Genomic DNA, 21,835 nt, shown 5'->3' with positions numbered 1-21,835 from the left:
GTCACCAATTTGTTGTTTGGATGTCAACTTGTGTTTTGTGGAATCCACAAAGGTGGCGTTGGTAGATGCTTAGAGAAGCAAGAGTCCACTTCCAACCTACACCTAAAGACATCATGGAGGACATTATTAAGGCCTTGCTCCAAGCTAACAAAACTCAGCAGGAAACTAACAAAGCCTTGTAAGAAAATACCAGAGCTCAGCAGGAATCCACCAGAGCTCAGCAGGAATCCACCAATGTGCAATTATTGGCCTTGGAGACCACCCAGAGGCAACAACAAGTTGCCATAGAGGAAACTTGCCAGGCCTTAAGAGAGGTGGTACAACAGCTAGTAGTCCGGTATGGAGATGCTTCCCCTGCTCTTCCAACTCACACTCACACCATATGGGCCAGTCACTTTCTGCAAAAGATGACCCAGAATGATGATGTGGAAGCTTTTTTACAGCCTTTGAAAAAACTGCAGAAAGAACTCCCATTTACATCTCTGATCTCATCTCCCTTCACTCTCCTGTCCACCCTCTTCGTTCAACAAATGCACGCCACCTCTCATGCCGATTGATTACTTCCTTCCACTCCCACCTCCAAGATTTTGCCTGCGCTGCTCCCCACCTTTGGAACTTTCTCCTGCTTCCCATCAGACTCTCCACCTCTCTTCAATACTTCAAATGGGCTCTCAAGACCCACTATTTCATCAAAGCCTTGGTTGCTTTGCATTGTTGCTTATCTGGGTGTTATGGTCGCGAATGTAGCAATGTATATTATCCATGTCCTGTAATGTATTGTATTGTACTATATTGTACTGTAAGTCACTGTAAATCAATCTATTTGTTTATGTACTCTGTAAGGCGCTGCGGAACACTTGTTGCGCCATATAAATAAATGATAATAATAATAATAAAGAGAGAATTGGCCTATAGAGCAGTGGGCAAGTCTTGTGGCACCCTTCCTGTCTGGAGAACCATAGAAAGCATACTATGACTTGTGCCTGGCTGATGCACAAGACTATGTTAAATTGAAACAGAAAATCTTAACTCGATTGGGATTCACAGTATTTGTTCGCGCCCCAATGAGTCCACCGCTGGGAGTTCCAAACAGAAAAGCCTTCACGCTCGCAAATGCATGACCTTGTCCATCTTACCACAAAATGGCTGCAGTCAGAGACTCTAACGGGACCACAGATCGTGGAAAGGGTCGTTATGGATCGATATCTGCTGTCTCTACCTGCAACTCTGCACAAGTGGGTGAGCTATGCAGACCCTAACACAGCAGACCAATTGGTTGAACTGGTGGAGAGGTATGTGGCGGCTGAGGAACTGTTGAGTGGGCCCCACCAAGCCCCGATTCTGCAACGGCAATCTCCCATGATCACAGGTAAGACTGTTCCAGGGGAGAAGGGTGCTGAGTGGTGGAATGTACTTAAGACTTAGGGTTTGGAACCTGGAGATAGGCCAGCCAGGCCAGGAAGGTTCCTACCCCGTAATTGACTTGATAATAGTAGGATTCAATGTTTCCGATGTGGTGATTTGGGCCATATTTCTGCTAATTGTTCACTTACCTCTGAAGCTATGCAATGTGATACTGCTTACGTCAATCGCAGAATGTCTTTCTTTGCACAACCAGCCTGTACTGCTGACCGACAGGCTGGCTGTGCATTTCTCTGATCTCTGATATAAGCAAATATGTATAATTACTGTAGAAGGCAAACGAGTAGAGGTTCTGTTAGATTCAGGTAGCATGGTTACACTTGTGAAAGCTGAACTGGTGAACCCCTTGAAGCGTAATGGAAAAACTGTTGGTGTGACCAGCATATATTGAGATACTCGCTGTTATGTTACTGCAGAGGTGAACATAGAAACATAATGTGGTTCTGCGATATTCTCGGTGGGTTTGGTGCATGGCTTGGTGTATGATGCCATATTGGGGAGAGACTTTGCTCACTTCTGGAAGTTGTGGGAAAGCCGATTTGTTATAGAAGTAAATAACCCCGACCCATTTGAGAAGATTACTGATGCAGTAATAGAGGGAGTTACTTCAGTGTCTGAGAATTATGGTGGCACACCAAGTGATGTGCCTCCTACTGAGATGGGAAATGTTATTGAGCCAGTTGGTCATCTGCCTGATCTTGAAGTCAGGAAAGAGGTCTTTGCCATGGAGCAGTTAAATGACCCTACTCTGGTAAAAGTCAGGGAAAAAGTGGGGGAGGTTAATTGTAAAGTTTACCAGCCTGGGAAAAGAAAGCCAGAACCAATATACCATGTAAATCTTATAAAACCTTGGAAGGATAAAACAGCTCTGTCAGCCATCCAAGCCCCTCCAGAAAACCCAGGGCCCTTGGTTCCCAAAGTGACAGCAGCTAAAACCCTGTTGGCAGTTCAACAGCAGGAAGTTAAGGAATTTCTTAGCAGTAATAGGGTTGTTGATAAACCGGGCAAAACCACAGTCATTAAACATGACATAATCACTGACCCAGGAGTTAAGATTAACCTAAAGCCCTATAGGTTACCAGAAGCCCAAAGAGAATCAGTATCTAAAGAAATTAAAAAAATGTTGGAATTGGGTGTAATTGAAGTATTGCATAGTGAGAGGTCAAGTCCCATTGTGCTTATTCCAAAGCTTGATGGGAATGTGCATTTCTGCAACGATTTCTGAAAGTTGAACATTGTGTCAAAGTTCGATGCCTACCCTATGCCTAGGGTGGATGAACTAATTGAAAAACTAGGAACATCCAGGTATTTAACCACTCTAGACTTAACCAAAGGGTATTGGCAAGTGTCGTTAACTGAGAATGCCAAAGAAAAGACAGCCTTTTCTGCACCAGAAGGGTTCCAATACAAGATGTTGCCCTTTGGGTTACATGGGACACTGGCTACCTTTCAAAGAATGATGAATAGAATTCTAAGGCCCCATAGACAGTATGCTGCTGCTTATTTAGATGGTGTGGTCATTCATAGTCCTGATTGGCAGTCTCACTTGCCCAGAGTGCAAGCAGTGTCGACTCCATCTATAGGGCAGGATTGACAGCCAACCCAAAAGGGTGTTGCCTAGGGATGGAAGAAGTAAAGTATCTTGGATACACCATTGATGGAGGTTTGATAAAGCCACAGCTTAATAAAATTGAGGCAATACAAAACTGGCCACGATCCCTGAATAAGAAGCAGGTGAGAGCCTTCTTAGGGATTACTGGATATTATAGGAGATTTATACCCAATTTTGCCACCATTGCAGTTCCACTAACTGAACTTACCAAAGGCAAACAGGAAGTCATGGCTAAATGGAGTCCTGAAGCAGAGAAGGCTTTTCAGGGGTTCAAGATTGCATTGTGTACCCAACGACCCCTGATTTTGACAGGGAGTTTATTGTGCAAACTGATGCATCAGATGTAGGCATAGGAGCGATCCTGTCCAGATTAAAGAAAGTAAAGAACACCCTATTTGTTGCTTAAGTAAGAAATTGAATGTACATGAGAGAAACTATGCTACGGTCAAGAAAGAAGTGTTGGCCATAAAGTGGGCATTAGAAACTTTCATATACTACTTGATGGGAAGGAAGTTCAGGCTGATCACTGACCATGCCCCTTTGAAATGGATGTCAGAGAACAAAGTGAGCAATGGGAGAATAACAAGGTGGTTCTTGGCACTGCAGAACTTTAAGTTTACAGTCGAACACAGGCCAGGAAGCCATCTGGCCAATGCAGGTGCTTTGTCGCGTGTTCATTGTTTGGGGGCTGCAGTTGTTCCGCCCCACAGGTTGAAACAAAGGGGAGGGATATGTGGTAGAAACACTGGAAAAGTCTGGGATGACATATATGTGTGTCCCAGATTCTTATCATATGTGTTTTAAAAACCCCAGGAAAAGTCTGTTATGCCAAACAGACCAGAAGTGTCGGCTTTTGGTAAAAGCCGGATAATGGGTCCTAGGGGTGTGGATGTGAGAAGAGAAGGGAGGGCTCCATCCACAGGCCATTCCAGGTGTTGGGCCTTTCAGTCTGAGAGCAGGCTGATTAGTAGTTGCACCTGGAAGTGGCTCAGATAAGCTGTGTTAGGTTTTGGTTCAGTGTCTCATATACCCTGGGGGAGAACAGACACTGATGTTTGTTTAGAGACACTGTGTTAATTGGAAGTGCTGTGTTTGTGGTAAGGCAGTAGGCCCTGCCACTTGTAGAGAGGGAATAACCTGTCTACTTAGTGCCCAGACGGGCTAGTATTTATTGTATGTTTTGTTTATTTTGTTGTTTATATTGCACAATAAAACTGGTTCCGACCAGCTTGCATGAAAACCCTGCACTGGTGTGCTGTTTCCTGGCTGCTGTATGTAAGGAGGTGTCCATCTACCCCAGGAGAGTGATCCCCCTACCCCGACTATATTACAACATTCATAAATACATACAGGCAGGGTCACACATACATACATACAGAAATACATAGATACATACATACTGGTCACACATACACACTACATACACACAGACAGATATAATCACACAGACACATACACACACATGCAGGGTTACACATAGACACACACAGGCAGGTAGGGTCACACATAGACACAACCAGACAGACAGACTGAGGTACCTTTCCTTCTGTCAGGACATGCCATTGTAGTCTGACTCCAAAAATGGCTCAATGAATTTATAAGCAACAGTAGGTGCTTGAAAAGAAGTTATAGATAAGAAAGTCACAGACATTTAGAAGCACGCAGCTTTCAACAGGTTAAAATTAACAAATAAATTTGCCTTCCATTTCTAAATGCAGTGCAGAAGCCTTAGTAACACACATTTGCAAACATATGATAACTACCCACCACTTCTTCTATTAGGTAGTCCCACTGTAACTCTAAATACTGAGAATCCTTCTATTGAGTCTTATATTTTTAGCAATATTGGGTCATGTTTTAGCTAAGTTACCTGTAGGTGGTCAAGAAATATCTAAAATAGCATTACAAATATCTTCACTAAGTGTCAGTGTTGGCTTTTAATCCCATGCTTGCATTACAAACATAATTGTGGAATTGATGCAGAGTGAGTACTACAGCATAGCATGGTATATTATGTGTGTTTTTGCACGTTACATGCCCAGAAAGTAAACACATGCAAATGTGATTGCAGAATGAAATACTTTATGCATGTATCACCCCTTACCACTGAAGAGAAAGAACAGTTTCAGGAAGTAGAGCAGTGGGTAAATAGATAACATGCCCTGCATCTACACAGTGTGGGGTTGAGTCTGGGGGCAGTCCAGCATCTCTGGTAAAGCTGGGCATGCACCCAGAGTGATAAAATGAGGGCATGCTGCAAGGCCAAACCAATTTCCTCACAAAGTCATGCGCCTTTTTCAGTCACTATTTTGAAATCCTATATGTTGGGGGCTATGGATTAAGGATTTTCTAGTTAAAATCATAGCTTCAAAGGCCTGAACACATTATTTTCCCTGCCATTTTCATTACTGCATGTAAAGTATTAGGAGATGTAACTGGATTTGGACTGGATTTTGTCCCACTCTCTAATCTCAAAATGCCACAAGCACTGCACCTCCTGCATGTTATTACTCCTCAATTAAACCTTCCTGCAAATTCACCTTCATTAATCAGTAGTTCCATTTACTGCTACCTGAAATACACAGACTGCTTTCCATATTTCGTCATACCCCCATGATGCACCACCTCTCCCTACTCTGTCACTCCTCCACTGTCTCTATTCTTCCAAACCCAAGTTGCTTTATGTCTTTCCCCATTTTTACCCAATGTTCATGCTGTCCTTTGTAACCTAATTTATGTAGGGCAGGCAAGGTGGCTTTCTTGCTTGTTATTATCAGGCCAGGATGAACTACACATGGAACTACTCTATAATAGCTGGAATAATTTTCTGGAAAATGATGGTGTCAAGGAAGTATGATTTTGGTTTTCTACATGCTTGAGAAACAAGATATAGTTGGAAGGATTTGAACTTGTGCTGGGAAACTCCAATGGATTTTAAGTCCATCGCCATAACCACTCGGTCACAGCTACCTGTATGTGGGTTTTTTGACAAGCTGGTGTGCAATAATAATTGCTTTCTATTTTGTGCGGAGATGGTTTGATGACATGTTCCTAAAATGCAGGAAGAGCCTCACTGTCTGAGATCACGTGCTTCAAAAAGCAGTCCATTGTGAAATAGGATGCAGGTGAAGGTGATTTAGGATGAGACAGTTACATTAGTCAACATAACATATTTTGCTTTTCTACATCTTAAATGCATATTGTGTTTTTCAATAAGTTTGAAAAGCAAAACGTAGCTGGCAAGATTTGAACCTGTGCAGGGAATCAATGGATTTCGAGTCCATTGCCTTAACCACTCGGCCACAACTACCTGCACATTTATTTTATGATGAACTTCAGTGGAAAAATAAACGCTTTCCATTTCATGATTGTCATTTAAAATCTGTTGCAATTTTTCTTTGTTGGCTGCTATATTAATAGACAAACTATGGGAAATATAATAGCTAGTATAGTTTCCTAGAAAATAAAGGAGTCAAGGAAGTATGATCTTTGTTTTTTACATGCTCGAAAAGCAAGACATAGCTGGCAGGACTTGAACCTGCACGGGGAAAACCCAATGGATTTCAAGTCCATTGCCTTAACCACTCAGCCACAACTACTTCTATACCACTACCCCACATTACCTGGAGTACAAAATAATTTGTTATCATTCTGTTTATTTCGTTGGTCCCATGCTTATTTAATGTAGAATTAGCACACCTGCCACTGCACAATCATAAATTTGTTTATTAACATGCATTTTCTCTCATCATTAATTACATCTCTGCAGCTCTCTCAAGATCAAATTTTGCATTCTTTTGTGGCAGTATTATTATTATTATTATCATTTATTTATATGGCGCCACAAGTGTTCCGCAGCACCTTACAAAGTACAAAAACAAATTGTATACAAGTGACTTACAGAACAATACAATACAGGACATGGATAATATATATTGCTACATTAGCGACCATATCACCCAGATAAGCAAAAGAGCATAAGCAACCAAGTGTTAGGTGCCCTAGTGGTGAGAAAGAAGTAAATGACACTATAGTAAGGAGAAGCACAAGAGGGTAGATGGCCCTGCTCGTGAGAGCTTCCATTCTAAAAAGGTGGGGGAAGACAAACTGGGTTGACACAGATGGGGTAGATGGGGACAAAGGAGCATGTAGCAAGGAGTTAGAATGATAGCTGGAAGGCTTTGATGAAGTAGTGGGTCTTGAGAGCCCGTTTGAAGGATTGCAAACAGGTGGAGAGTCTGATGGGGAGTGGGAGAGAGTTCCAGAGGTGGGGAGCAGTGCGGGAAAAATCTTGGAGGCGGGAGTGGGAGGAAGTAATCAGCTGGCATGAAAGGTGGCGTGCATTAGTTCAGCGAAGAGGGCGGAGAGGAGCGTGAAGGAAGATGAGATCAGAGATGTATATGGGAGAAGATTGGGTGAGGGCTTTGTGAGCGAGCGTGAGAACCTTAAATTGGGTTCTAAAAGGGAAGGGGAGCCAGTGGAGAACTTGTAGGAGAGGGGAGGCAGATGTAGAGCGCTTGGAGAGGAAGATAAGCCATGCAGCAGCACTAAGGATAGACTGGAGAGGAGAGAGAAGGAATTTGGGGAGGCCAGATAGGAGGAGGTTACATTAGTCCAATCTGGAGATGACCAGTGAGTGAATGAGGGTTTTAGTAGCATCCTGGGTGAGATAGGGTCTGATCTTAAAAATATTTTTGAGATGGAAATGACAGGACTGTGAAAGGTTCTGGATATGTGGTTTGAAGGAGAGGGATGAGTCCTGGATAACTCCAAGACAGCGCACCTTATGACCAGATGAGATAGTTATTCCATCAATTGATAAAGAAATAGTGGGAAGTGAGGTTATGTGGGAGGGTGGGAAGATGATCGGCTCTGTCTTAGACATATTAAGTTTAAGAAATCACTGGGACATCCAGGAAGAGACAGCAGAGAGACAGTTGGAGATATGAGTCAGAAGAGAGGGGGAGAGATCAGGGGAGGAAAGGTAGATTTGAGTATCATCAGCATAGAGATGATAATGGAGGTCAAAAGAGCTGATGAGTTCACCTAGAGAGGAAGTATAGAGGGAGAATAGAAGAGGACCAAGAACAGAACCTTGGGGAACACCTACTGTAAGAGGCTGTGGGGGGGAAGAGGAGTCGTGAGAGGAAACTGAAAAAGATCGGTCAGAGAGGTAGAACGACAGCCAGGAGAGGGCAATTTCACGTAGACCAAGGGAGTGAAGGATATTCAGCAGGAGAGGGTGGTCCATAGTGTCAAAAGCAGCAGAGAGATCAAGGAGAATGAGAAGAGAGTAGTGGCCTTGGGATTTGGCAGCAAGGAGGTCATTGCTGACTTTTGTGAGGGCAGTTTCAGTGGAGTGGAGAGAACGGAAGCCAGACTGAAAAGGGTCAAGGAGGGAGTGGGAGGAAAGAAAAGTGGTAAAGCGGTTGTAGACAATCCGCTCAAGGAGTTTGGAGGCAAAGGGGAGGAGAGAGATGGGTCGGTAGTATAGAAAGAAGGTTAGGATCAAGGGTAGGTTTTTAAGAATGGGGGAGACAAGGGCATGTTTGAATGCAGAAGGAACAGTGCCTGATGAGAGCGAGAGGTTAATGAGGTGGGCAAGATGGGAGCAGGCAGAGAGAGAGAGGAAGCGGAGGAGGCGGGAGGGGATGGGATCAAGGGGGGAGGTGGAAGGGGGGGAGGACCGGATGAGGGCCATGACTTTCTCTATGACTAATTAGCACACCTGCCACTGCACAATCATAAATTTGTTTATTAACATGCATTTTCTCTCATCATTCATTACATCTCTGCAGATCTCTCAAGATCAAATTTTGCATTCTTTAGTGGCAGTATGGATATTGTGAAAGGCACATCATAGGATTCTGCAAATGTATATGTGAAATAATTAGTTCATAACATCAAGGCTGCAAACTAGGATTAAATCAGGATTAGGATACAATGGTGAGTATGATGGTTTCCAAAAAATATTGATTTTAATTTTTCAATTACTGTTTATGTTTTAAAAAGAAACAGCTCATGTCAGTGTTATAGAGATATATTTAAGATTAACTTTAAGATGGGAAAGATTTCCTAAGCTTGGTGGCAATTGTTGATTATGATGAAGATGATAATATGTTCTGGAATGAACAAATAAACTTTGTTATGTATCTTACAAAGTGGCTGATGGAAATAATTGCAATACATTCACTGTAATTCCACAGATAGCACTACAGTTTTGTGAAATTTGAAAGTATCTGATATGCACATTTCTTCCTAGTGCTGCTGATTTGTTAATTAAAAGTTTAGTTGTTATGAACAAAACAAATTTTAACTCAGATCTACACATAAATAACCATTACATCATGAAACAGTAAAAAAAAATTGGAGATGGTTTGATGACATGTTCCTAAAATGCAGGAAGAGCCTCACTGTCTGAGATCACGTGCTTCAAAAAGAAGTCCATTGTTAAATAGGATGCAGGTGAAGGTGATTTAGGATGAGACAGTTACATTGTTCAACATAACATATTTTGCTTTTCTACATCTTAAATGCATATTGTGTTTTTAAATAAGTTTGAAAAGCAAAACGTAGCTGGCAAGATTTGAACCTGCGCGGGAAAACCCCAATGGATTTCGACTCCATCACCTTAACCACTCGGCCACAACTACCTGCACGTTGATTTTTTGATGAGCTTCTGTGGAAAAATAATTGCTTTCCATTTCATGATTGTCATTTAAAACCTGTTGCAACTTCTATTTGGTGGCTGCTATATTAATAGACAAACTATGGGAAATATAATAGCTAGTATAGTTTCCTAGAAAATAAATGAGTCAAGGAAGTATGATCTTTGTTTTTTACATGCTTGAAAAGCAAGACGTAGCTGGCAGGATATGAACCTGCGCAGGGAAACCCCAATGGATTTTAAGTCCATCGCCTTAACCACTCAGCCACAACTACTTCTATACCACTACCTGACAACACCTGCAGTACAAAATAATTTATTATCGTTCTGTTTATTTCATTGGTCCCATGCTTATTTAATGTAGAATTAGCACACCTGCCACTGCACAATCATAAATTTGTTTATTAACATGCATTTTCTCTCATCATTCATTACATCTCTGCAGATCTCTCAAGATCAAATTTTGCATTCTTTAGTGGCAGTATGGATATTGTGAAAGGCACATCATAGGATTCTGCAAATGTATATGTGAAATAATTAGTTCATAACATCAAGGCTGCAAACTAGGATTAAATCAGGATTAGGATACAATGGTGAGTATGATGGTTTCCACAAAATATTGATTTTAATTTTTCAATTACTGTTTATGTTTTAAAAAGAAACAGCTCATGTCAGTGTTATAGAGATATATTTAAGATTAACTTTAAGATGGGAAAGATTTCCTAAGCTTGGTGGCAATTGTTGATTATGATGAAGATGATAATATGTTCTGGAATGAACAAATAAACTTTGTTATGTATCTTACAAAGTGGCCGATGGAAATAATTGCAATACATTCACTGTAATTCCACAGATAGCACTACAGTTTTGTGATATTTGAAAGTATCTGATATGCACATTTCTTCCTAGTGCTGCTGATTTGTTAATTAAAAGTTTAGTTGTTATGAACAAAACAAATTTTAACTCAGATCTACACATAAATAACCATTACATCATGAAACAGTAAAAAAAAATTGGAGATGGTTTGATGACATGTTCCTAAAATGCAGGAAGAGCCTCACTGTCTGAGATCACATGCTTCAAAAAGTAGTCCATTGTTAAATAGGATGCAGGTGAAGGTGATTTAGGATGAGACTGTTACATTGTTCAACATAACATATTTTGCTTTACTACATCTTAAATGCATATTGTGTTTTTAAATAAGTTTGAAAAGCAAAACGTAGCTGGCAAGATTTGAACCTGCGCGGGAAAACCCCAATGGATTTCGACTCCATCACCTTAACCACTCGGCCACAACTACCTGCATGTTGATTTTTTGATGAGCTTCTGTGGAAAAATAATTGCTTTCCATTTCATGATTGTCATTTAAAACCTGTTGCAATTTCTATTTGGTGGCTGCTATATTAATAGACAAACTATGGGAAATATAATAGCTAGCATAGTTTCCTTGAAAATAAAGGAGTCAAGGAAGTATGAGCTTTGTTTTTTACATGCTCAAAAAGCAAGACGTAGCTGGCAGTATTTGAACCTGTGCGGGGAAACCCCAATGGATTTCAAGTCCATCGCCTTAACAACTCGGCCACAACTACTTCTATACCACTACCCGACATTACCTGGAGTACAAAATAATTTATTATCGTTCTGTTTATTTCATTGGTCCCATACTTATTTAATGTAGAATTAGCACACCTGCCACTGCACAATCATAAATTTGTTTATTAACATGCATTTTCTCTCATCATTCATTACATCTCTGCAGATCTCTCAAGATCAAATTTTGCATTCTTTAGTGGCAGTATGGATATTGTGAAAGGCACATCATAGGATTCTGCAAATGTATATGTGAAATAATTAGTTCATAACATCAAGGCTGCAAACTAGGATTAAATCAGGATTAGGATACAATGGTGAGTATGATGGTTTCCAAAAAATATTGATTTTAATTTTTCAATTACTGTTTATGTTTTAAAAAGAAACAGCTCATGTCAGTGTTATAGAGATATATTTAAGATTAACTTAAAGATGGGAAAGATTTCCTAAGCTTGGTGGCAATTGTTGATTATGATGAAGATGATAATATGTTCTGGAATGAACAAATAAACTTTGTTATGTATCTTACAAAGTGGCTGATGGAAATAATTGCAATACATTCACTGTAATTCCACAGATAGCACTACAGTTTTGTGATATTTGAAAGTATCTGATATGCACATTTCTTCCTAGTGCTGCTGATTTGTTAATTAAAAGTTTAGTTGTTATGAACAAAACAAATTTTAACTCAGATCTACACATAAATAACCATTACATCATGAAACAGTAAAAAAAAATTGGAGATGGTTTGATGACATGTTCCTAAAATGCAGGAAGAGCCTCACTGTCTGAGATCACGTGCTTCAAAAAGCAGTCCATTGTGAAATAGCATGCAGGTGAAGGTGATTTAGGATGAGACAGTTACATTGTTCAACATAACATATTTTGCTTTTCTACATCTTAAATGCATATTGTGTTTTTAAATAAGTTTGAAAAGCAAAACGTAGCTGGCAGGAATTGAACCTGCGCAGGGAAACCCCAATGGATTTCGAGTCCATCGCCTTAACCACTCGGCCACAACTGCCTGCACGTTGATTTTGTGATGAGCTTCTGTGGAAAAATTATTGCTTTCCATTTCATGATTGTCATTTAAAACCTGTTGCAATTTCTATTTGGTGGCTGCTATATTAATAGACAAACTATGGGAAATATAATAGCTAGTATAGTTTCCTAGAAAATAAAGGAGTCAAGGAAGTATGATCTTTGTTTTTTACATGCTCAAAAAGCAAGACGTAGCTTGCAGTATTTGAACCTGCGCGGGGAAACCCCAATGGATTTCAAGTCCATCGCCTTAACCACTCGGCCACAACTACTTCTATACCACTACCCGACATTACCTGGAGTACAAAATAATTTATTATCGTTCTGTTTATTTCATTGGTCCCATGCTTATTTAATGTAGAATTAGCACACCTGCCACTGCACAATCATAAATTTGTTTATTAACATGCATTTTCTCTCATCATTCATTACATCTCTGCAGATCTCTCAAGATCAAATTTTGCATTCTTTAGTGGCAGTATGGATATTGTGAAAGGCACATCATAGGATTCTGCAAATGTATATGTGAAATAATTAGTTCATAACATCAAGGCTGCAAACTAGGATTAAATCAGGATTAGGATACAATGGTGAGTATGATGGTTTCCAAAAAATATTGATTTTAATTTTTCAATTACTGTTTATGTTTTAAAAAGAAACAGCTCATGTCAGTGTTATAGAGATATATTTAAGATTAACTTTAAGATGGGAAAGATTTCCTAAGCTTGGTGGCAATTGTTGATTATGATGAAGATGATAATATGTTCTGGAATGAACAAATAAACTTTGTTATGTATCTTACAAAGTGGCTGATGGAAATAATTGCAATACATTCACTGTAATTCCACAGATAGCACTACAGTTTTGTGAAATTTGAAAGTATCTGATATGCACATTTATTCCTAGTGCTGCTGATTTGTTAATTAAAAGTTTAGTTGTTATGAACAAAACAAATTTTAACTCAGATCTACACATAAATAACCATTACATCATGAAACAGTAAAAAAAAATTGGAGATGGTTTGATGACATGTTCCTAAAATGCAGGAAGAGCCTCACTGTCTGAGATCACGTGCTTCAAAAAGAAGTCCATTGTTAAATAGGATGCAGGTGAAGGTGATTTAGGATGAGACAGTTACATTGTTCAACATAACATATTTTGCTTTTCTACATCTTAAATGCATATTGTGTTTTTAAATAAGTTTGAAAAGCAAAACGTAGCTGGCAAGATTTGAACCTGCGCGGGAAAACCCCAATGGATTTCGACTCCATCACCTTAACCACTCGGCCACAACTACCTGCACGTTGATTTTTTGATGAGCTTCTGTGGAAAAATAATTGCTTTCCATTTCATGATTGTCATTTAAAACCTGTTGCAACTTCTATTTGGTGGCTGCTATATTAATAGACAAACTATGGGAAATATAATAGCTAGTATAGTTTCCTAGAAAATAAATGAGTCAAGGAAGTATGATCTTTGTTTTTTACATGCTTGAAAAGCAAGACGTAGCTGGCAGGATATGAACCTGCGCAGGGAAACCCCAATGGATTTTAAGTCCATCGCCTTAACCACTCAGCCACAACTACTTCTATACCACTACCTGACAACACCTGCAGTACAAAATAATTTATTATCGTTCTGTTTATTTCATTGGTCCCATGCTTATTTAATGTAGAATTAGCACACCTGCCACTGCACAATCATAAATTTGTTTATTAACATGCATTTTCTCTCATCATTCATTACATCTCTGCAGATCTCTCAAGATCAAATTTTGCATTCTTTAGTGGCAGTATGGATATTGTGAAAGGCACATCATAGGATTCTGCAAATGTATATGTGAAATAATTAGTTCATAACATCAAGGCTGCAAACTAGGATTAAATCAGGATTAGGATACAATGGTGAGTATGATGGTTTCCACAAAATATTGATTTTAATTTTTCAATTACTGTTTATGTTTTAAAAAGAAACAGCTCATGTCAGTGTTATAGAGATATATTTAAGATTAACTTTAAGATGGGAAAGATTTCCTAAGCTTGGTGGCAATTGTTGATTATGATGAAGATGATAATATGTTCTGGAATGAACAAATAAACTTTGTTATGTATCTTACAAAGTGGCCGATGGAAATAATTGCAATACATTCACTGTAATTCCACAGATAGCACTACAGTTTTGTGATATTTGAAAGTATCTGATATGCACATTTCTTCCTAGTGCTGCTGATTTGTTAATTAAAAGTTTAGTTGTTATGAACAAAACAAATTTTAACTCAGATCTACACATAAATAACCATTACATCATGAAACAGTAAAAAAAAATTGGAGATGGTTTGATGACATGTTCCTAAAATGCAGGAAGAGCCTCACTGTCTGAGATCACATGCTTCAAAAAGTAGTCCATTGTTAAATAGGATGCAGGTGAAGGTGATTTAGGATGAGACTGTTACATTGTTCAACATAACATATTTTGCTTTACTACATCTTAAATGCATATTGTGTTTTTAAATAAGTTTGAAAAGCAAAACGTAGCTGGCAAGATTTGAACCTGCGCGGGAAAACCCCAATGGATTTCGACTCCATCACCTTAACCACTCGGCCACAACTACCTGCATGTTGATTTTTTGATGAGCTTCTGTGGAAAAATAATTGCTTTCCATTTCATGATTGTCATTTAAAACCTGTTGCAATTTCTATTTGGTGGCTGCTATATTAATAGACAAACTATGGGAAATATAATAGCTAGCATAGTTTCCTTGAAAATAAAGGAGTCAAGGAAGTATGAGCTTTGTTTTTTACATGCTCAAAAAGCAAGATGTAGCTGGCAGTATTTGAACCTGTGCGGGGAAACCCCAATGGATTTCAAGTCCATCGCCTTAACAACTCGGCCACAACTACTTCTATACCACTACCCGACATTACCTGGAGTACAAAATAATTTATTATCGTTCTGTTTATTTCATTGGTCCCATACTTATTTAATGTAGAATTAGCACACCTGCCACTGCACAATCATAAATTTGTTTATTAACATGCATTTTCTCTCATCATTCATTACATCTCTGCAGATCTCTCAAGATCAAATTTTGCATTCTTTAGTGGCAGTATGGATATTGTGAAAGGCACATCATAGGATTCTGCAAATGTATATGTGAAATAATTAGTTCATAACATCAAGGCTGCAAACTAGGATTAAATCAGGATTAGGATACAATGGTGAGTATGATGGTTTCCAAAAAATATTGATTTTAATTTTTCAATTACTGTTTATGTTTTAAAAAGAAACAGCTCATGTCAGTGTTATAGAGATATATTTAAGATTAACTTAAAGATGGGAAAGATTTCCTAAGCTTGGTGGCAATTGTTGATTATGATGAAGATGATAATATGTTCTGGAATGAACAAATAAACTTTGTTATGTATCTTACAAAGTGGCTGATGGAAATAATTGCAATACATTCACTGTAATTCCACAGATAGCACTACAGTTTTGTGATATTTGAAAGTATCTGATATGCACATTTCTTCCTAGTGCTGCTGATTTGTTAATTAAAAGTTTAGTTGTTATGAACAAAACAAATTTTAACTCAGATCTACACATAAATAACCATTACATCATGAAACAGTAAAAAAAAATTGGAGATGGTTTGATGACATGTTCCTAAAATGCAGGAAGAGCCTCACTGTCTGAGATCACGTGCTTCAAAAAGCAGTCCATTGTGAAATAGCATGCAGGTGAAGGTGATTTAGGATGAGACAGTTACATTGTTCAACATAACATATTTTGCTTTTCTACATCTTAAATGCATATTGTGTTTTTAAATAAGTTTGAAAAGCAAAACGTAGCTGGCAGGAATTGAACCTGCGCAGGGAAACCCCAATGGATTTCGAGTCCATCGCCTTAACCACTCGGCCACAACTGCCTGCACGTTGATTTTGTGATGAGCTTCTGTGGAAAAATTATTGCTTTCCATTTCATGATTGTCATTTAAAACCTGTTGCAATTTCTATTTGGTGGCTGCTATATTAATAGACAAACTATGGGAAATATAATAGCTAGTATAGTTTCCTAGAAAATAAAGGAGTCAAGGAAGTATGATCTTTGTTTTTTACATGCTCAAAAAGCAAGACGTAGCTTGCAGTATTTGAACCTGCGCGGGGAAACCCCAATGGATTTCAAGTCCATCGCCTTAACCACTCGGCCACAACTACTTCTATACCACTACCCGACATTACCTGGAGTACAAAATAATTTATTATCGTTCTGTTTATTTCATTGGTCCCATGCTTATTTAATGTAGAATTAGCACACCTGCCACTGCACAATCATAAATTTGTTTATTAACATGCATTTTCTCTCATCATTCATTACATCTCTGCAGATCTCTCAAGATCAAATTTTGCATTCTTTAGTGGCAGTATGGATATTGTGAAAGGCACATCATAGGATTCTGCAAATGTATATGTGAAATAATTAGTTCATAACATCAAGGCTGCAAACTAGGATTAAATCAGGATTAGGATACAATGGTGAGTATGATGGTTTCCACAAAATATTGATTTTAATTTTTCAATTACTGTTTATGTTTTAAAAAGAAACAGCTCATGTCAGTGTTATAGAGATATATTTAAGATTAACTTAAAGATGGGAAAGATTTCCTAAGCTTGGTGGCAATTGTTGATTATGATGAAGATGATAATATGTTCTGGAATGAACAAATAAACTTTGTTATGTATCTTACAAAGTGGCTGATGGAAATAATTGCAATACATTCACTGTAATTCCACAGATAGCACTACAGTTTTGTGATATTTGAAAGTATCTGATATGCACATTTCTTCCTAGTGCTGCTGATTTGTTAATTAAAAGTTTAGTTGTTATGAACAAAACAAATTTTAACTCAGATCTACACATAAATAACCATTACATCATGAAACAGTAAAAAAAAATTGGAGATGGTTTGATGACATGTTCCTAAAATGCAGGAAGAGCCTCACTGTCTGAGATCACGTGCTTCAAAAAGCAGTCCATTGTGAAATAGCATGCAGGTGAAGGTGATTTAGGATGAGACTGTTACATTGTTCAACATAACATATTTTGCTTTTCTACATCTTAAATGCATATTGTGTTTTTAAATAAGTTTGAAAAGCAAAACGTAGCTGGCAGGATTTGAACCTGCGCAGGGAAACCCCAATGGATTTCGAGTCCATCGCCTTAACCACTCGGCCACAACTACCTGCACGTTGATTTTGTGATGAGCTTCTGTGGAAAAATTATTGCTTTCCATTTCATGATTGTCATTTAAAACCTGTTGCAATTTCTATTTGGTGGCTGCTATATTAATAGACAAACTATGGGAAATATAATAGCTAGTATAGTTTCCTAGAAAATAAAGGAGTCAAGGAAGTATGATCTTTGTTTTTTACATGCTCGTAAAGCAAGATGTAGCTGGCAAGATTTGAACCTGTGCGGGGAAACCCTAATGGATTTCAAGTCCATCGCCTTAACCACTCGGCCAGAACCACTTCTATACCTCTAGCCGACATTACCTGGAGTACAAAATAATTTATTATTGTTCTGTTTATTTCATTGAATCCCATGCTTATTTACTGTAGAATTAGCACACCTGCCACTGCACAATCATAAATTTGTTTATTAACATGCATTTTCTCTCATCATTCATTACATCTCTGCAGATCTCTCAAGATCAAATTTTGCATTCTTTAGTGGCAGTATGGATATTGTGAAAGGCACATCATAGGATTCTGCAAATGTATATGTGAAATAATTAGTTCATAACATCAAGGCTGCAAACTAGGATTAAATCAGGATTAGGATACAATGGTGAGTATGATGGTTTCCACAAAATATTGATTTTAATTTTTCAATTACTGTTTATGTTTTAAAAAGAAACAGCTCATGTCAGTGTTATAGAGATATATTTAAGATTAACTTTAAGATGGGAAAGATTTCCTAAGCTTGGTGGCAATTGTTGATTATGATGAAGATGATAATATGTTCTGGAATGAACAAATAAACTTTGTTATTTATCTTACAAAGTGGCTGATGGAAATAATTGCAATACATTCACTGTAATTTCACAGATAGCACTATAGTTTTGTGATATTTGAAAGTATCTGATATGCACATTTCTTCCTAGTGCTGCTGATTTGTTAATTAAAAGTTTAGTTGTTATGAACAAAACAAATTTTAACTCAGATCTACACATAAATAACCATTACATCATGAAACAGTAAAAAAAAATTGGAGATGGTTTGATGACATGTTCCTAAAATGCAGGAAGAGCCTCACTGTCTGAGATCACGTGCTTCAAAAAGTAGTCCATTGTAAAATAGGATGCAGGTGAAGGTGATTTAGGATGAGACTGTTACATTGTTCAACATAACATATTTTGCTTTTCTACATCTTAAATGCATATTGTGTTTTTAATTAAGTTTGAAAAGCAAAACGTAGCTGGCAAGATTTGAACCTGCGCGGAAAACCCCAATAGATTTCGACTCCATCACCTTAACCACTCGGCCACAATTACCTGCACGTTGATTTTTTGATGAGCTTCTGTGGAAAAATAATTGCTTTCCATTTCATGATTGTCATTTAAAACCTGTTGCAATTTCTATTTGGTGGCTGCTATATTAATAGACAAACTATGGGAAATATAATAGCTAGCATAGTTTCCTTGAAAATAAAGGAGTCAAGGAAGTATGATCTTTGTTTTTTACATGCTCAAAAAGCAAGACGTAGCTGGCAGTATTTGAACCTGCGCAGGGAAACCCCAATGGATTTCAAGTCCATCGCCTTAACAACTCGGCCACAACTACTTCTATACCACTACCCGACATTACCTGGAGTACAAAATAATTTATTATCGTTCTGTTTATTTCATTGGTCCCATACTTATTTAATGTAGAATTAGCACACCTGCCACTGCACAATCATAAATTTGTTTATTAACATGCATTTTCTCTCATCATTCATTACATCTCTGCAGATCTCTCAAGATCAAATTTTGCATTCTTTAGTGGCAGTATGGATATTGTGAAAGGCACATCATAGGATTCTGCAAATGTATATGTGAAATAATTAGTTCATAACATCAAGGCTGCAAACTAGGATTAAATCAGGATTAGGATACAATGGTGAGTATGATGGTTTCCAAAAAATATTGATTTAAATTTTTCAATTACTGTTTATGTTTTAAAAAGAAACAGCTCATGTCAGTGTTATAGAGATATATTTAAGATTAACTTAAAGATGGGAAAGATTTCCTAAGCTTGGTGGCAAAGTTGATTATGATGAAGATGATAATATGTTCTGGAATGAACAAATAAACTTTGTTATGTATCTTACAAAGTGGCTGATGGAAATAATTGCAATACATTCACTGTAATTCCACAGATAGCACTACAGTTTTGTGATATTTGAAAGTATCTGATATGCACATTTCTTCCTAGTGCTGCTGATTTTTTAATTAAAAGTTTAGTTGTTATGAACAAAACAAATTTTAACTCAGATCTACACATAAATAACCATTACATCATGAAACAGTAAAAAAAAATTGGAGATGGTTTGATGACATGTTCCTAAAATGCAGGAAGAGCCTCACTGTCTGAGATCACGTGCTTCAAAAAGCAGTCCATTGTGAAATAGCATGCAGGTGAAGGTGATTTAGGTTGAGACACTTACATTGTTCAACATAACATATTTTGCTTTTCTACATCTTAAATGCATATTGTGTTTTTAAATAAGTTTGAAAAGCAAAACGTAGCTGGCAGGATTTGAACCTGCGCGGGGAAACCCCAATGGATTTCGACTCCATCGCCTTAACCACTCGGCCACAACTACCTGCACGTTGATTTTTTGATGAGCTTCTGTGGAAAAATAATTGCTTTCCATTTCATGATTGTCATTTAAAACCTGTTGCAATTTCTATTTGGTGGCTGCTATATTAATAGACAAACTATGGGAAATATAATAGCTAGCATAGTTTCCTTGAAAATAAAGGAGTCAAGGAAGTATGATCTTTGTTTTTTACATGCTCAAAAAGCAAGACGTAGCTGGCAGTATTTGAACCTGTGCGGGGAAACCCCAATGGATTTCAAGTCCATCGCCTTAACAACTCGGCCACAACTACTTCTATACCACTACCCGACATTACCTGGAGTACAAAATAATTTATTATCGTTCTGTTTATTTCATTGGTCCCATACTTATTTAATGTAGAATTAGCACACCTGCCACTGCACAATCATAAATTTGTTTATTAACATGCATTTTCTCTCATCATTCATTACATCTCTGCAGATCTCTCAAGATCAAATTTTGCATTCTTTAGTGGCAGTATGGATATTGTGAAAGGCACATCATAGGATTCTGCAAATGTATATGTGAAATAATTAGTTCATAACATCAAGGCTGCAAACTAGGATTAAATCAGGATTAGGATACAATGGTGAGTATGATGGTTTCCAAAAAATATTGATTTTAATTTTTCAATTACTGTTTATGTTTTAAAAAGAAACAGCTCATGTCAGTGTTATAGAGATATATTTAAGATTAACTTAAATATGGGAAAGATTTCCTAAGCTTGGTGGCAATTGTTGATTATGATGAAGATGATAATATGTTCTGGAATGAACAAATAAACTTTGTTATGTATCTTACAAAGTGGCTGATGGAAATAATTGCAATACATTCACTGTAATTCCACAGATAGCACTACAGTTTTGTGATATTTGAAAGTATCTGATATGCACATTTCTTCCTAGTGCTGCTGATTTGTTAATTAAAAGTTTAGTTGTTATGAACAAAACAAATTTTAACTCAGATCTACACATAAATAACCATTACATCATGAAACAGTAAAAAAAAATTGGAGATGGTTTGATGACATGTTCCTAAAATGCAGGAAGAGCCTCACTGTCTGAGATCACGTGCTTCAAAAAGCAGTCCATTGTGAAATAGCATGCAGGTGAAGGTGATTTAGGATGAGACAGTTACATTGTTCAACATAACATATTTTGCTTTTCTACATCTTAAATGCATATTGTGTTTTTAAATAAGTTTGAAAAGCAAAACGTAGCTGGCAGGATTTGAACCTGCGCAGGGAAACCCCAATGGATTTCGAGTCCATCGCCTTAACCACTCGGCCACAACTACCTGCACGTTGATTTTGTGATGAGCTTCTGTGGAAAAATTATTGCTTTCCATTTCATGATTGTCATTTAAAACCTGTTGCAATTTCTATTTGGTGGCTGCTATATTAATAGACAAACTATGGGAAATATAATAGCTAGTATAGTTTCCTAGAAAATAAAGGAGTCAAGGAAGTATGATCTTTGTTTTTTACATGCTCGTAAAGCAAGATGTAGCTGGCAGGATTTGAACCTGCGCGGGGAAACCCTAATGGATATCAAGTCCATCGCCTTAACCAGTCGGCCACAACCACTTCTATAACTCTAGCCGACATTACCTGGAATACA

At 37.8% G+C, this 21,835-nt stretch overlaps 20 non-coding genes across 20 annotated transcripts; all 20 read right to left on the bottom strand.

Annotated features, from left to right (window-relative positions):
• Positions 1 to 6,265: 6,265 nt before the first annotated feature.
• TRNAS-CGA (transfer RNA serine (anticodon CGA)) lies at positions 6,266 to 6,344 on the bottom strand. Its single transcript has one exon. It is a non-coding gene; the product is annotated as a tRNA-Ser (tRNA).
• Positions 6,345 to 6,551: 207 nt separating this feature from the next.
• TRNAS-UGA (transfer RNA serine (anticodon UGA)) lies at positions 6,552 to 6,633 on the bottom strand. The gene has a single exon. It is a non-coding gene; the product is annotated as a tRNA-Ser (tRNA).
• Positions 6,634 to 9,605: 2,972 nt separating this feature from the next.
• TRNAS-CGA (transfer RNA serine (anticodon CGA)) lies at positions 9,606 to 9,687 on the bottom strand. Its single transcript has one exon. It is a non-coding gene; the product is annotated as a tRNA-Ser (tRNA).
• Positions 9,688 to 9,894: 207 nt separating this feature from the next.
• Positions 9,895 to 9,976, bottom strand: TRNAL-UAA (transfer RNA leucine (anticodon UAA)). The gene has a single exon. It is a non-coding gene; the product is annotated as a tRNA-Leu (tRNA).
• A 943-nt stretch (positions 9,977 to 10,919) lies between these two features.
• Positions 10,920 to 11,001, bottom strand: TRNAS-CGA (transfer RNA serine (anticodon CGA)). Its single transcript has one exon. It is a non-coding gene; the product is annotated as a tRNA-Ser (tRNA).
• A 207-nt stretch (positions 11,002 to 11,208) lies between these two features.
• Positions 11,209 to 11,290, bottom strand: TRNAS-UGA (transfer RNA serine (anticodon UGA)). Its single transcript has one exon. It is a non-coding gene; the product is annotated as a tRNA-Ser (tRNA).
• A 943-nt stretch (positions 11,291 to 12,233) lies between these two features.
• TRNAS-CGA (transfer RNA serine (anticodon CGA)) lies at positions 12,234 to 12,315 on the bottom strand. The gene has a single exon. It is a non-coding gene; the product is annotated as a tRNA-Ser (tRNA).
• A 207-nt stretch (positions 12,316 to 12,522) lies between these two features.
• On the bottom strand, positions 12,523 to 12,604 carry TRNAS-UGA (transfer RNA serine (anticodon UGA)). The gene has a single exon. It is a non-coding gene; the product is annotated as a tRNA-Ser (tRNA).
• Positions 12,605 to 13,547: 943 nt separating this feature from the next.
• On the bottom strand, positions 13,548 to 13,629 carry TRNAS-CGA (transfer RNA serine (anticodon CGA)). The gene has a single exon. It is a non-coding gene; the product is annotated as a tRNA-Ser (tRNA).
• A 207-nt stretch (positions 13,630 to 13,836) lies between these two features.
• TRNAL-UAA (transfer RNA leucine (anticodon UAA)) lies at positions 13,837 to 13,918 on the bottom strand. The gene has a single exon. It is a non-coding gene; the product is annotated as a tRNA-Leu (tRNA).
• A 943-nt stretch (positions 13,919 to 14,861) lies between these two features.
• Positions 14,862 to 14,943, bottom strand: TRNAS-CGA (transfer RNA serine (anticodon CGA)). The gene has a single exon. It is a non-coding gene; the product is annotated as a tRNA-Ser (tRNA).
• A 207-nt stretch (positions 14,944 to 15,150) lies between these two features.
• TRNAS-UGA (transfer RNA serine (anticodon UGA)) lies at positions 15,151 to 15,232 on the bottom strand. Its single transcript has one exon. It is a non-coding gene; the product is annotated as a tRNA-Ser (tRNA).
• A 943-nt stretch (positions 15,233 to 16,175) lies between these two features.
• TRNAS-CGA (transfer RNA serine (anticodon CGA)) lies at positions 16,176 to 16,257 on the bottom strand. The gene has a single exon. It is a non-coding gene; the product is annotated as a tRNA-Ser (tRNA).
• A 207-nt stretch (positions 16,258 to 16,464) lies between these two features.
• TRNAS-UGA (transfer RNA serine (anticodon UGA)) lies at positions 16,465 to 16,546 on the bottom strand. Its single transcript has one exon. It is a non-coding gene; the product is annotated as a tRNA-Ser (tRNA).
• Positions 16,547 to 17,489: 943 nt separating this feature from the next.
• On the bottom strand, positions 17,490 to 17,571 carry TRNAS-CGA (transfer RNA serine (anticodon CGA)). The gene has a single exon. It is a non-coding gene; the product is annotated as a tRNA-Ser (tRNA).
• Positions 17,572 to 19,092: 1,521 nt separating this feature from the next.
• TRNAS-UGA (transfer RNA serine (anticodon UGA)) lies at positions 19,093 to 19,174 on the bottom strand. Its single transcript has one exon. It is a non-coding gene; the product is annotated as a tRNA-Ser (tRNA).
• Positions 19,175 to 20,116: 942 nt separating this feature from the next.
• On the bottom strand, positions 20,117 to 20,198 carry TRNAS-CGA (transfer RNA serine (anticodon CGA)). Its single transcript has one exon. It is a non-coding gene; the product is annotated as a tRNA-Ser (tRNA).
• Positions 20,199 to 20,405: 207 nt separating this feature from the next.
• TRNAS-UGA (transfer RNA serine (anticodon UGA)) lies at positions 20,406 to 20,487 on the bottom strand. The gene has a single exon. It is a non-coding gene; the product is annotated as a tRNA-Ser (tRNA).
• A 943-nt stretch (positions 20,488 to 21,430) lies between these two features.
• Positions 21,431 to 21,512, bottom strand: TRNAS-CGA (transfer RNA serine (anticodon CGA)). Its single transcript has one exon. It is a non-coding gene; the product is annotated as a tRNA-Ser (tRNA).
• A 207-nt stretch (positions 21,513 to 21,719) lies between these two features.
• TRNAS-UGA (transfer RNA serine (anticodon UGA)) lies at positions 21,720 to 21,801 on the bottom strand. Its single transcript has one exon. It is a non-coding gene; the product is annotated as a tRNA-Ser (tRNA).
• Between the last annotated feature and the right edge of the window lie 34 nt (positions 21,802 to 21,835).

Source organism: Taudactylus pleione, unplaced genomic scaffold (assembly GCF_031769625.1).
Source record: "Taudactylus pleione unplaced genomic scaffold, aTauple2 ptg000085l, whole genome shotgun sequence".
In the NCBI taxonomy this organism is placed as follows: Eukaryota; Metazoa; Chordata; class Amphibia; order Anura; family Myobatrachidae; genus Taudactylus; species Taudactylus pleione.
Note: the sequence above shows the minus strand (reverse complement) of the source record. Positions and strands in the feature narration are given on the sequence as shown.